Below are 14,354 nucleotides of genomic sequence, written 5' to 3' on the forward strand. Positions count from 1 at the left end.
TTAGGAGGAGAAATGGCATCGCTGAGCTTGTCTGGGAAAGTAAAATATCCTCCCTAAGTGGTCCTAGGTGGGTGGGGAGACACCGCAGAAGGAAGGCCTTGCAGGAGGAGGAGGAGTGGGGGCGGGCTGGGAACTGCATGGCCAGGGTTAGGGCTCAGAGTGGGAAATGCCTTGGGTCTGAGGACATACAGTGCCCAACCTGTGGGCTTCTGGGTTGGGCCAGGGGGTGACAGAGACAAGGAGGGCAAGGTTAGGTGGGGTGGGGTGGGGTAAGGAAGGGCCCTCTCACCTGAGCTCTGCTCCGACCTCTGGGGACCAGGCCAGGCCACCCCCTCCCGCCACCCACCTACGGTGACAAAATGCCACTGTGGATGCAGCTGGGACGCAGAGCCTGCTGCAGAGGAGAGCGCTGCGGGAGGGCAGAGCAGGGGGTCTCTTTGCGGTCAGGGGTGGCTGCTGTAGACTGGAATCCCTGGGGTGGGAGAGAAAACTGGAAGGAGAGATCTGGGAGTGGAGATGAGCAGATCTGGGAGGGGGATGAGCTGAAGAGGTCTACACAGCAGGGGGAGAGCGGCTGCTGGGGGTCCGTGGGGGAGAGTGGGGAGCTGGGAGCTGTGGGCACCCACACCAGGGCCTGGGGGAGGGGAGAGGGGAGCATTATGCCCCTGTTACAGGTGAGGCTGGGAGCTGCTTGTCACATGTCCTGTTTTGAAGAAGAGGCCTTGCTTTGGCAAAGGCTGTGATGGGAAAGAGAATGATCCGTCCCTATCCTCAAGGACAGTGTGATCTCAGTGGAAAGAGAAAACACATTAGTATGTGAACACCATGGCTGTTACCATAAGGCTGCCAGTAATTAAAGCCAAAGGAAGTATCCAGATGGCCAAGCCGATGTGATCTTAACCTTTCTTCACCTCAGTTTCCTCATCTGTAAAATGGAAACATTGTTAGCATTGACCTCATAGGGCTGTTGGGAGGATTAAACACGAGATAATGCTTATAAAGCATGTAGCGCAGTCCCTGGTACCTGAGAGTTCTCACAATTGATTGTGGTTGCTGTCATTTATCATAATTATAGTTGCCATCTACTGGAAGAGGTGAGCAGGGCCTATTTTCTAAGGTCAGGTAAGTCAGCTAAAGATGAGTTGGAGGATTGTGGGTGTATGATCGGTTTCCCGTAAGTGCAGACTGACTCAAGTTCAGATCTGTGATGTGGACTGGGCCCCTGGGGAGCCTACCTTACTTGGGTCCCAATAGATGAGTGACCTTTATCAGATGGTAACATTCTAAGTGCTTGCTATTCAGAATGTGGTCCAAGGACCAGCAGCAGTCTCCCCTGGAGCTGTAAGAAATAAACTCTTGGGCCCCAGCCCAGGCCTACTGACTCCGAATGTGCACTTTATCAAGTGATTTGTTTGGGTGTCGGGCTGTGAGAAGCACAGCTCTCAGCCACAGCTCACGGGACTAACAGTTTGGTGGGGCAGGTAGAGAGAAGACTGAAGAGATGTGTTGGGACAACCAGTATCCTTCTCCCTAAATATTTCCACATGTAAGTTCTTAACCAGGATTCAATATTTGTTTATAGTTTTCTTTCCTTTGAAGTAAAATTTATATGCCATGAAATGTATATGTTAACTTACCCTTTGAGTTTTCACAAATGCATCAACTGATGAAACCAGACACCAGGCAAACATTACCAGCAACTGGAAAGTTCCCCCATGCCCCTTCCCCATCAATCCAGCCCCGGCCCCTAGAGGCAACTCTCATTGTGATCCCGCCCCCCTTTCCCCCCCCCGAGATTATTGTGTCAGTTTTAGAATTCCATATAAGTAGAATCCTATAATAGATAAAATTTGGGGAACACTTTTTTCACTCAGCATAAGGCTTTTGCTATATCCATGTGTGGGGGAGGAGAGATCATCTTCCTTCTAATTTCTGTTAGCAGTGATGTGGGCTCTGGCTCTTGGTTCTTGAGTTTGGCAAAGAAAGGATTCAGAGCCAAGAACTCTAGCTCAAGAGGAAGTTTATTTAGCACGCAAGGCACAAGTAAACTTGAAGAGAAGAATCGAGCGGGCTGCTCAGAGAGCTGCCTTGGATTTTTAGAAAGAAAGTCACAGAGGCAGGAGAAGTGAGCCCGCTGGGCTGCGCGGACTCAGGAGACAAGTTACAGAAGCAAAAGGAGGGCCCTCGGAGACAGGTTCAGGGGTTAGCCCGGGAGGAGCTGCTGCTGCCCACTGCTCCCCTGGTTGCAAGTCTCGGGGGGCCCCATAGAGCTGAGGAGAAAGAGAGCAAATATACATGCCTGAAGAGAGCCCTCGAGAGAGAGCGTGCGCACTGGGTCCTTTGTCTTAAGGGTTTTTATCTGTTTTCTAAAGGCAGGGATTTTAGAAGAGGTCTCAATAGAACGTTCATCAGCTTTCCAGGTGTGCCGTTAGTACGCTGCTTCATCACCATGAGCATATAGGGTCAGGGTCCTGGTCTCCACTGATTGGTCAGCACGGGGCAAGGGGTCATCAGTCAATGCATCTGGTCCTGAGGCAGCCATGGTGTCACTTTGTCTGGTTTTGCTGCTTTTCTGGGCTTGGAGCTGAAACACAACTGACGCCTAGATCTTATCTGTAGTTTGACCAAAACTCTGCCTCTGGGGTTGACAGACAAATTTTTTTTTTTATTATTTTGATTATTAAGATTATTTGATGCTGAGTAGAACCTCACTGTCCTGAGGGCTTAATGCTTAAGAGAGTGGCCATTCCAGGGAGAAGGAGGCAGGCAGGTCAGGGTGCTGGATGGGGTCAGTTTGAATCAGCTGTCTGTCTCAGTTTCCCCATTCCACTTGCCAAGGAATTTTCCTAACGTCTTACTATCCTGCCTCATTGATACTTTTACCAACAAGGTTATGCAGGTTCCAGTTAACACCCTCATTAGCATTGGGTTTTGTCAGGCTTTTTAATTTTAACCATTCTGGTGGGTGTAGAAGGGTGTCTCACTCATTGTGGTTTTGTCTTGCACGTCCTAATGATGACTAATAATGATTGGCTAACGATGCTGCTTATCTTCTTTTATATCCTTACTAGAGGCCTAGTGCATGAAATTTGTGCATGGGTAGAGTCCCTAGGCCTGGCCGGCGATCAGGGCCTATCTGCGGGGCGACCCGCAGGGTGATGGGGGGGAGGGGTGGGGGCCAATGGCACCTGCCTTGGCTGGCCTGGCGCCACCCCCTGCTGCCACTGCAGGCTGGGGGCAGCTCCTACATTGAGTGTCTGCCCCCTGGTGGTAAGTGTGCGTCATAGTGACCTGTCGTTCCCACCATTTGGTCGATTTGCATATTAGGCTTTTATTATATAGGATTGGCCATTTATATATCTTCTTTTGAGAAGTGTCAGTTCAGATCTTTTGCTTGTTTGTAAAAGGAGCTATTTGTCTCTCTGTTTCTGTGTTCTTCCTAAACCCTGGAGACTAGTTCCTTGTCAGGTGGGTTTTGCAAATATTTTCTATGAATGGATTTTTACAGGAATCTCAGGTCTTGTGTTTGGCTCCAGGTGGGGCTTATGTGGGTGTAGGACTAAAGTTGAGTGGACCCCTACCTTTGGGGCTGTGTTTTGTGTGCAGTCACCCCCCTCCTCCCCCAGGGCTGGTGTGCTGTGCAAATGAGGTAACACAGATGAAAGTCCTTCGTAAAGTATAACGAGATAAGCAAAGGTTTATCAGTGACCCTTTAACCATGAGAGGCGGGAGGCCACTTCCGGGCCTTCTGTCCAGCAGGGCAGTCTCTCTTGGGAGAAGACAGGAGAGAAAGCCACTCCTTGGCTGGAAACAGCCTTTGATGTGAGTCCCTAAAACACAGCTCAAGCTGGGCATCACACCTCCGTTCAGATCCCAGCTTTGCCAGTTACTATCTGTGTACTCACGCGCAAGCCCCATTTCATTTGAAAACTGGAAATAATAACACCTCCCTTACGGGGTGATTGTGAGAATTAAAGCAACCTTTGCTCTTGGTGTTGTCATTATTATCATTGTAGAACGTATGTCTGAGAGGGCTGCAAATGTGGTGCCATCCTCACAGTGTCCTTGTGTGTAATTGGACCACTTTCTTTTTTAAGTAAATTGCAGGCTGGTTATAAGATGCTCCCGCAGGCTGCAGGAGTCCTGTCTCAGGAGGGCTCCATGTACCTGCACCACCACAAGCCAGCAGAGGGCGCTCACCACCTCCTTAGAGCCTGTGACCCAAACTCTGTCTCCCACTGCTTCTCTGCTCCATGTCCAAACTGGCCTCTGTGGCATTTTCTAGGGTGGAGTGCATTCTCCAGAAGGTCCCCATTTGGGGGTAGGGGGCTGACAAACTCGAGGGACCCTGCACCGAAAGGCCAGAGGGGGCAGTTCTGGTCTCTGTCCCCTTAATGGTTTCCTTGGGGCAGGGGGCTCACGCAGGGCCAGAGGGCAGGGAAGGGGGGGGGGGGCAAGTTTTATGTGGACCCTGTCCCCACCCTTCACACCTCCCTGTTACCTCCTTGGACCCCACTGGGGGCACAGATAGATGACTCATGCCGGGGGCCAGGGGGGCTGTGCCTGACCAGGCAGCTGGGTCTCCTGGCGGCTTCCTCTGTCCCCGAGTTGAGCCGATTCTGGGACTTGTTCTCCAGAGACACTTGGAACCCACATGCCCCTCGCTGGCATCAGTCTCCCCCAGAGAGTTGGCTGGGGGTGCAGTGGGGGGAGTCCTCTGTGGGCCCTTTAACGCAGGGCTTGCCCTTGACCCGGTCCAGTTACTGTCCCTCTGGCCCTCACAGAAGGTGTTGGGGCTGGGCCCACAGACCCGTCAGCACCCCTCCCTCAGCTCTAAGATACTAAGCGACAGAGCCCCAATATAGAGCAACAGCCTCATCCTGACCCCCTTTCTGCCACATCATCCTCCCTGGGGTCCAGTCCACCCTGCCCACCGCCCAGGCCAGAGCCCAAGTGGACGGGGCCTTACCCCAGGAGGAGGGCCCTTGACCCTCCCTGACCACGGCAGTGACCTCTTGGTAAACCACGTCCCTGCCAGCTCACACCCACCCCCTTAGGCAAACAGGCCCAGGCACTGACACCGGGGCCTAGGGGCCAGCGCACTGGGTTGCTGCCTTGGCCAGACTGCTCTGCCCGCCCCGGGCAGCAGGGAGGGCCTCTCGGCCACCCACCCCACCTCCCCCTCAGGCAGGGCCAATGGGTCCCTTGCTCCCCTTTTCCTCCCAGCAGGCTGCAGGTCGATACCTGGCTCAGGGTCCTCATCATTAAGCAACAGAGCTCTCCCTGGCCCATCGATGACTGACCAGGCCAGCCCGCTACTTGGTCACTGAGAGTGTGTGTGTGTGTGTCTGGCAGGCAGGGGCCCTGGGGCCTTCAGAGCCCCTTGTTCTGGAGGCTTGCTGTCTGAGGGGGAGACCTGGGGCCCCCTCCATGGTAAGCCAGTACCCCAATAGGCCACCGGTTTCTCAGAAGCTACATTCCTCTCCCATCTCAGAGGCCACGTGACAAAGCAGCAGCTGCTTCTCATCCAACTGAGCCCATTCACCATCCTCCCAGGTCCTTTCTGGTCCACTCGTCCACTCATGCACGTGTCCACTCACTCGTCCCCACATTTGTCCACTTGGCTATTCTGTTGTCCGCTCACTCCCTCACCCAGCAAATGTTTGAACATCTCAGCACCGGTCCTGGGGCCACAGCCAGCAGGGGCGCTCCTAGTTGTCAAGGGCAAAGTCTCCAGGGTCAGAGGGACAGGATGTGGATTCTGACTGTGCTGTTTCCAGGCTGGGTGACTATGGACACATTTCTCAAATTTCTGAGCCTCCTCACGGGTGGGTGCAAAGATTGCCTTCAAGGTTAATGCATGTAAAGTCCATTAACCAGGGTCACCCTACCTGCCCTGGGCTCTCCCTGGGACAGGCAGGGGCTCATCCCTGCCTCTGGCCGGGCTATGCTCCCTGGGCAGGTGGCCCCCACCCACCCTGAAATGGAGGGTGATAATCACCCGCCTTCCCACGTACCCCTTCCTTCTTTTCCTTCTTGCTCGAAGGGCAGTCTGGGGTTGCATAAGTTCAGCCAAGACACCTGGAAGATCCAGCTTGCGCCTCCCCTGCCAAGTTCTCTGTGACAGCTGTGGGGGTGGGGCTAGGCCTAGAGTGTCTGACCCTTGAGGGGTCATTTCTCCTCCGCTCTGGGGCTCCCTGGGGGGCAGTAGGTGCTTCAGGACTGCAGAAGGACCAGCTGAGTCGGAAGGGTCAGCTGGGTGGGGGAGGGGAGGGGAGGGGAGGGGTGGGGCAGGAGCGTGGTTGTGGGGGGTCTGGGCTGAGGGATGTCCTCCCTCCCCATATAGCCTGGCCAGGGGTCCATGGGTACACAGGGGAGCTCTGCCCTCAGCTGGGGAAATGTACAGGGCTGCCATCGTGGACTCAGGAGTGGATCAGCCCAGAATGCAGATAAGAGTCTTCCCTCCCCCAAGCCAGGCTGTTAGGGGCACCTTTGAGGGACGGTTTCTTGCTGGGGAGAGCCTCCTGCATCCTGGGTGTGGGTGTGGGTGGGGTTGTGGCTAAGGAGCCCAGCACCCTCAGATCCTGTTTTCAGCCTGATTTACTGAATGGACCTGCTTTGGGGGGATTACAGTGTAGGGGGTGGGCTCAGCTGTGTGCCATATGCACTCCAGCAGCAGCTGCCCATGGGGTTGTGGCCCCGGCCATGTGGTCATTGTTAGCTTGCTTAGTCTGCTCAGTTTTAAGCTCTCAAAAGACAGGGACTTTTTTTTAACCTTTGGATCCTTGTTGGGGGCCTAGTAGTGTGCCTGGCATGGACTGAGTGAGTAAAAGGAATGAATGAACGAATGAATGGTCACTAGGCAGGCACATGGTCCAATAGGGTAAATGGACAGTGAAGACGGTGTCTGCTTGGGCGGTGGGCGTCCGCAGGCAGGTGCTCCAGAGTCCTCTGCACTGCCTGCCCGTGCCCTCCACCTGTCCTGAGGCGGGAGGTTGGCAAGTTGGCATGTGTGCAGCCTCCTGGTCTGAGGTCAGGGATTCCCCACGCCCTGTTCCTTGGTCCCAGTGTCCACTCTCTGTTCGGGGGTTGGCATCCTCCTCGAAAAGGGGGCACCTTAAAGGCGGGTGCCCATGACACCTGGCATTGAGCGGCGGCTGAATGCATGCCTGTCCACTGAGGTGTCCACTGGCCTGATGGGTCAGGGGCACTGTTCCCAGAGGAGCTGGCTGGGGACAGTGCCCTGACCCGGCCTGCCCACCAGGCTGGCCCCAGGGCGGAGGCACCTCCCCAATCTCATGACCCAGGTGAGAGGGAGGGTTTGAACCCTGGGAGCCCTGGCTCGTGGGTGGTCAGGAGCTGGAAATATCCCTGAGGAGGCGGCCTCTTCAGCAGTGACTACCTTGCCGGGAGCAGGGTGACCGGGAGGCCACCTCGCTCACACCTGTGAGCCTGTGCTCAGAAGAGTCTGGGCCACACGCAGCAGAGCCAGCACCTGCCCCCAGCAGCAGCGGCCTCTCTGGCGGCAGCACCCAGATGGGGCCCTCTGGACAGCAGGGTCACGCGGCCACGATTCCACAGTGTGGACTCAGCTGGGATCGAATTCCTGCTCTGCCACGGCCTGACTGTGACCTTTGCATGCCGCCAATTTGTCTGAGTCTGTCTCCTCATCTGTAAAAGGGAGGTGCTTACCTGCAAGGGGACTGTACTCAGCCACAGCAAGAAACGTTACCGTGTAGACCACTGCTGGGTGCTGTGCCAGGGGCCTCCTGGTTCTTGCATTTCTTGTTTATCTTCCCACAGAATGCAACCTCCATGGGGAGAAATACTTGATCTTGTTTTGTTCATAATCGTAAACTCAGCACCCAGTGCCTGGCACAGAGTAGGTTTCCATAAATGTCTGTTGAGCCCAGCCGGTTGGCTCAGTGCACCAAGAGGCTGCTGGTTCAATTCCTGGTCAGGGCACGTGCCCAGGTTGCAGGCTCTATCCCCAGTAGGGGGTGTGCAGGAGGCAGCTAATGGATGTTTCTATCTCTCCCCCTCCCTTCCTCTCTCTCTAAAAAAACAAAACAAACCCAATTTAAAAAATATATTAAAACACGTCTGTTGAGTGAACAAGTGCGCACATCATCATTCTTCGCACAGGGGCTGCCAGGCCCTGCCTTCCTAAGCGCTATCAGTTAATAGCTGTGAGGTCAGGGCCATCATTATCCCACTTTGCAGATAAGGAAGCTGAGGCCCTGGCACGTGGAATGGCCACCCTGGAGCTGGGACCTCACCCTGGCAGCCCAGCATCAGAGTCCTCGCTCTGACCCTCCCTGCCCTCGGCTGTGTCCCAGCGGCCTGGGAGCTTCTGGTCTGGGAGGCAGCCTGGGGCCTGGGACATTCTGCCCCCTCAGCCACCTGGCTCCTCCCACTCCCAGGACCTGGGCGGCCCCACCCCCACCCCCTTGTAGCCTTTTTCTCAGGCTCCCAACTCCCTTCCCTGAGAACCTCTGTCATAAAGAAGGCGAGGCCCTGATCCGGCCTGTCTTTCCGCCCCTGGGCCTTCCTCACCCGCGGGAACCTTGGTTATAAATATGGAGGACACGCCTTGCGTGTGTATTAAGCAGCTTTCATCTGGGGAGCTCCTGGCTGCCGGGAGGCTAATTAGCTGCTCTCTGGGAAGAGTGAGTAAGAGCTGATGTCCCGGCCGGCACTGGCTAACTAGACTCGGGGCTGGCTCTCCTGTGAAGAAGTGGGGAGGCCGTCAGCTCGGGCCACCCAGTCCTCCACATTGCTCTTCCCAAGGGACCTCTTCCCAAGGGACCTTCTCGGGCTACTAAGGAAAGCCACCATGTGGGCAAGGCCTTGTGCTTCCCAGGGCAAGGCCAAGTCCTTGCCAAGCTCCTTCTATCTACTGAGTGTGCCCACATGTGCGAAGAACCGGGCGCTGTGAAATGATAGCAACACGGGCCTCATGACACAGCCGTACTCCTTGTGGGCATGGGGCCAGCGCCTCCTCGCAGGACCTCATGTAATTGATGGGAAGCCCTTAGCTCAGTGTCTGGCATGGAGTAAGCCCTTGATCAGGGGGTAGCTATTACTTTCATCTTCAGAACAACCCAATGAGGTAGGTACTGCGTTGTCTGCATTTCTCAGATGGGGCAGTTGAAGCGCAGAGAGGCTAAGCCACTTGCTGAAGATCGCACAGGGAGCCAGGCGCAGAGCCACCGTTCGAACTGGATTGGTTTGACTCTAAAGCCGCACCTAAGTTTTCAGGAGTTTTTTCCTCCCTCCCCAAGACCCCAGGCCTTACTCTGTGTAGTGGCGGGGTCACCAGGCAGGGCGTGTTCTTCCCATCCATCTCTCCAAGCGCGCGTGCACGGGTGGGCGGGACTCAGACCATAAAACCTTGGGGAATATCGAATACGACTCCCCCCGACCCATTTTTTCAGACGAGAAAACTGGGGAAGGAAGTGTCTGTGCCAGATGACAGGCCTCGTGGGAGGATGCCTCCTCCTGGAAGCACGAGGAATGAGAGGCCGTGGAGAACCGCAGGTGCGCGCCCATCCGCATGCTCTGAGCTGGCATGGATACGGAGTAACAGGCATCCTCAGGAGAGAATACAGCAGCCCACGTTTTTTAAAAGCTGGCCTAGCGCCACTTCACGTTTACAAAGGACCTACATTAGCAACTGTTTTCGAAAAATGGGAGAAACCCGAAGAGGATTTTTGCTTTTATGAGGAAAGGTGAAAACTGAAAATGGCATTCAGCCTGTTTTGCAGGCATCCTCATGGAGGCAGTGCAGCAGCGGCAGTGGCGCCACCAAGCGCCCGCCCTGGGAACTACACTTAGCATCAAGTTGAGGTAGCTTTGCACTGTCTGCGAGCATCTGGGCTTTGTCTCGATTTGTTCTGTGCATTCCTGCGTTTACTATATGTTGGTGTTGTTCTAGGTTTTATGTGTGATTTAGTGTGATTCGGTAGGTTTGGGGATTTGTGAGCACTCAAATTCTTTTCCATATAAATGAATGGTGATTGATTTTGCTTTATGCCACTTTAGCTTGTGAAAGTTTTCATGGGAATATTGTACGTTTGAATAGCAAACCTGCACCTGGCTTTCCCCTGCCAGTCGTGTCTACTCCCGAAAGGCTGCCACAGGCGCACTGAGGGTGGGGGTTGCACGCAGCAGACTGGGAGCTGAGACTGGGGCAGGGATGGACCAGTCCTACCTGCCCTGCAAGGACCTTGGAGCAGAGGGAGCGCGCAGGGCAGGCTTCATCGGTGGCACGTCTCACAAGTCACAGTAGCAACGCCAGTGCAGACACCCAGGAGGCGCTTAAAAATGCTCGTTCGAGAAATGGCTGCTCCTGTCCCCACAGTAGAGAGGAGATGAAATGCTGAATGAACGGATGGGTAGACGATACACCATGTCTTCTCACCTTTGCTCAGCAAATCCGAACCCATCAAATGTGGCTCTCCTTCAGGCCTTGGGCAAGGGCCTAAGGAAATCTGGTTCGGGCAGCGAGAAGTTCATGGGCCACAGGCTGAGGTTCCCGACGGTGGGACACCATCCTTGGGCACTGAAGGAGATGGCTGAGCTCAGGACCCAGCTTCTCTCTTCCCTCCTCTGAATGTCGCCCCTTCTGAAGAGGCAGATCCATAGCTCTAGCCGCTCTGCCCTTCTGCTCTGCCACCCCCCACCCCTGCACCTCTCCCCTTTTCAAATGGAACCTGATGTTTATCTATGAGATTAGTTGTTTAAATGAGTCTGTCTCTCCTGTTAGCTTAAGCCCCACTTAGTGGGGTAGGGACTTGGTCGTGGGCACTTCTTGTCCTCCGTGCCCACAGGGTGAGTGAATGCCGGAAGCCTCAGTACAGGAGAGAACTGAGCCAGCGGTTCTGCAAATGTGGTCTCAGGACATTGGACCACCACCAGCAGCAGCACCTGGGAACTTGCTAGCAAAGTAGCTTCACTGTCGTTAGGTGTGGGGCCCAGCTCTCCAGGATTCAGGCGCATGTACTAAAGGTTGAGAACCACTGGAGGAGGCAGATCCCCTGCTGTTCTACCAATGTCCACTGTGGCGAAGGGCAGCTGGACTGCCTGTAAGAGGAGCAGGGGATGAGCACAGCCACGTCTTCAAAGGTAGCAAAGGGCAGCCCAGTCTAAGCAGGGGCCAGCCCCCCCTGTGTGGACACTGGGCCATCATCCCTAACCCCACCTGGGGCCCATGAGTGCTATTTGGTGGGATGACCACTGGAGGGCAGTGTGACCACATCCATGAAGCCCCTGCAAAGGCTCAGGAAGGAGCAGCCTTCACCGTACCCAGGAAGACCAGTTGGGGGGCCTCAGCCAGGAGCCAAGCAACAGAAAGGGATCTGGTCCCAGCAGTAGCCTCAGCCTCTGCCACTGGCCCCGGATGTTTGCAGAAGCTAAGGGACTCAGCTGGTGTGTACCCTTAGCCCCTATATCTCTGAGGGGGCCTCCCTGCCTCGCCCCTCCAGAGCCTGGCCTGGTGCTGGGGTTTGGCCCGCCTTGGGCCTGGAAGGTTCTGAGGCCCAGGTCTGCAGGACGTTGTCCAGGGGAGGAGATACCATCAGGCTGCCTGGGGCGGAGTGCCAGAGAGGGCAGCAGGACCTTGACTGCCTCCCCAGAGGCAAAGGGCAACCTCCCTCGTGACCCCCACTGCAGTGCAAAACAAGCCATTCATCTGGGGGAGGGGGGTGGTGGCAGCTTAACCCTCTCCTGGCTGGCGAGGGCAGGCTTAGGTTTGGAGGCTGAAACACAATGGGAATGGGGGAGGCATTTCTAAGAACTGCAAGAAAACCTTGGACCCTGGCAACTTCCTCGCGGGTGTTTGGAAATCCCATTCCATTAGCCATTAGGAGCCCGAGCTTTTGCAAGTAAGTTGGATTGGATCCAGTCACCTCCTTCCCTCTTGCCCCATATCCAAAGAGCACGGAGCCAGAGGCAGTAAAAATCGCTCCTACTCATCATCAGGTGTTTGTGGGCAGCTGCGTGTCAGGCCACGGGAGCCCTTATCCAAGTGTAGCGTCTGGTTGCTCACAACTCCTTCCCAGGTCGTGCCGGTCTCCAGCCAGGGGTCAAGGACTGGCAGCCTGGAGTGCAGTCTAAGTGGCTGACTCAACCTCAGTCCCTCCCACCCTGAGGCCTATAAATTCCATTCTGAATGCTATTTGAGGAGCTGCAGGCCCTACAGGCCACATCATCCTGTTGTCTGATATCTGGCCCGGTTCACGCATTGATAATGTCTCTGTGTCATTTGGGTACTGTTCAGCTTCTAGAATATTCTCTCTTCTTGGTATTGTCAATCCTGCAGGGTCCAGCCTAAATGTCACCTTCCCCCAGGAAGCCTTCCTCCCTTGGTTTCCAGCAGAATCTGCCTCCCTCCTCCCCTGCCCACCTCCATTACCGGCAGCCTCGCTGTGGGACTCGGTTTTCCCTGCTGCTCTGAGGGCCCCGTGAGATGGGTCTTCGTGTTCCCCATGGCGCCTCACCCCTGTGGCTCACTGGGAAAAGGGTGGTTGCAAGAGAATCGTGAAATGATTGAATGGGCTTGGCGTTGGAGGCAAAGTTCCCAACCGTTTTTGAACCTTGGGCAAAGGAACATGTAATGGTGTTTTCTTACGCCCTGTAATGGAATCCCCTTGTGTTTAATTGCTTTAAGATATTTTTAGTGTAAATGTCAGGGTGCCGTCGGAACACACACCACGGGTCCCAGCTCGACCAAGAGGACTAACCACTGAGCCTTGAGTTGGCTACTTCCTCTCTGTGGCCTTGAGTCGGAGCCTGTGAATGGGACGGTGTCAGCATGTCAGGCCCCCCGCTAACCCCCACCAGCCAAGGAGGTCTACACTGGGATTGAGGTCATGATTTTAGGCTGAGATCTTGTGGGGAGGAGGAGGCAGAAAAGCAAGTGCTTTGAGAGTCTGGGAGAAGGCTGTGGCCACAGGAAGAATCCCCCCCCCCCCCCCCCCCACCTTAGAATAAGCCAGAAGTGCCCCGTGAAGGGCTCCAGAAAACCCCTTTCATGCCTCACCCACCGATGATTTGCTGAACGCTCATTAAGGGGAAAACAAAGAGGTGGTTTTGTTTATTTATTTAAGAGGAAAAATAAATGAGCTGTGACAAAACAATTTGAAACCAGGCCCCTCTGAGACCTGGGCTTTCACTTCCTCGATGGGAAGTAAAACAGAGAATCGAATCCCCCTCCAAATAAAAGTGAAGTTAATAATCAGACAGCTCGAGCCCTGGCCACATCCTGTGTCAGCTCCCTCCCTCCCTTGGCTCACTGTTTATAGCAGCCGAGCCCTCCTCCAGAGCCCAGAGTGGGCTTAACTCTTTCCTCCCCTTCTCCGCACCACCTCGCCTCGGTGAAGCCCAACCCTGCTGTGAGGCAGGCGGGCTCCTCACATCCTCTGGGGCCTGCCCACGTGGGCCTGGCCCGCACAGGGCACAGGGCCTCCAGCCTGCCTCTCAGCCTCTGACCCATGCCATGCCTGTAGGAAACCCAGCTTAGTCTCCTGCTTGTCCTGCACAAAACCCAAGTGGGCACCGGAGGGCTGCACCCAGGAGGGCTTTCCCGCTGCACCCCTCCAGGAAAGCCCTAGGGAAACCCATTCCTGCTCCAGACAAGGGGCCTCTGCTCTGTGCTCCCTCTGTAGCCGGTGGTGTACAGTACCTGCTGTGTTTCCATGGAAGGCAGCACACATTTGGGGGCCTTTTGGTCTGTGTTCTGTGCGTGTCTCTGAGCCGCTGCCTATGAAAACGTTACACTTCCTTTAGTGCAGTTCTTTCTCCCGGGCCTGGGGGTCATTGGCAGCACATCCCCATGGAGCTGAGGAGGAAGCCTTGCTAATACTGATTGAGGGCTTTCTACCTGCCAGTCCCTGTTGTAAGCAACAGCTCTGCCCGACAGAGCCACTGTCCTCCTCACGGTGCAGAGGAGGAAACTGAGGCACCGAGGGGGCAGTACCTTGCCCACTGTTACAGGGCTGGTCAATAGCAGAGCTGGGACTTGAACCCAGGCATTGTGGTTCCGAAGCCTATGCCCTTAGCCCCTGAACTCTCAGCCATTGGACTATCTTCTGCTTATGTCCCCTCCTCCGTAGCCTGTGGGTTTCTCACCTGAAGTCACAAACACCCTCTTCTGGCTGAAACTTGTCTCACAGGAAGCCACTAACCAGTTGCCTGGGGCAAGTGGCAAAGACTTAGGGGCAGGCCGCGTGGGTCACCTGCCTGTCCTGGGATTCCTCCCTCTGCACGCCATGGCGACTTAGATTTGTTCTGGGAAAAGCGTCTGTGGCCAGGTCACCTTGCCTCGCCATTTGGTGGGTCCCTGTGGCTGGGGA

This window comes from Myotis yumanensis, unplaced genomic scaffold, assembly GCF_028538775.1.
Source record: "Myotis yumanensis isolate MYYU_CA2020_CCGP unplaced genomic scaffold, mMyoYum1.0.hap1 SCAF_1, whole genome shotgun sequence".
In the NCBI taxonomy this organism is placed as follows: domain Eukaryota; kingdom Metazoa; phylum Chordata; class Mammalia; order Chiroptera; family Vespertilionidae; genus Myotis; species Myotis yumanensis.